The sequence below is a fragment of the Gekko japonicus genome, unplaced genomic scaffold, assembly GCF_001447785.1.
Source record: "Gekko japonicus isolate JY-2015 unplaced genomic scaffold, Gekko_japonicus_V1.1 scaffold131, whole genome shotgun sequence".
NCBI classification, from domain to species: domain Eukaryota; kingdom Metazoa; phylum Chordata; class Lepidosauria; order Squamata; family Gekkonidae; genus Gekko; species Gekko japonicus.
The window spans coordinates 3,108,241-3,108,659 of NW_015167061.1; the positions used below are offsets into that span (position 1 = coordinate 3,108,241).

Consider the following 419-nt stretch of genomic DNA (forward strand, 5'->3'; position numbering starts at 1 on the left):
CATCACAGGAAGTGTGTCAGAAGGCAACACCCACCGCTCAGGCTCCACTGGACTGTTTTGGATTGCTAGCTGTTGGGGGGGGGGGGGGGGGGCGGCAGCAGCAGCACGTGCTCCACTGGAGGCCTTGAGTGTCGCTGGCGTGGAGTGGATTCTCCAGCAGGCTTTCCACACTGGCCAGCAGAGAAGGATTTCTTCAGGGTCACTTGCAAGTGTTCGGGCTGGTGTCCTGGCAGCAGCAAAGGATTGACTCCCGTTTGGCTTCCTCGTTCAAGAAGGGCGGAGGGCGCCCGCTTGAGCATCACTGGGCAGGGCTCCTGACCTCTGTTTGCCTCCTGGCTCTTGGTTGGTGGTGCTGTCTGCCCTTCCTCAGAGGTCAGCCACTGCACCAGACGAGGTCTTCCAAGGGATTCTCCCCCCCC

General features: G+C 61.1%; 1 protein-coding gene across 1 annotated transcript in view; it reads left to right on the forward strand.

Moving 5' to 3' along the window:
- SZRD1 (SUZ RNA binding domain containing 1) overlaps positions 1 to 419 on the forward strand; it is an 11,543-nt gene that overhangs the window by 764 nt on the left and 10,360 nt on the right. The window lies entirely within an intron of this gene.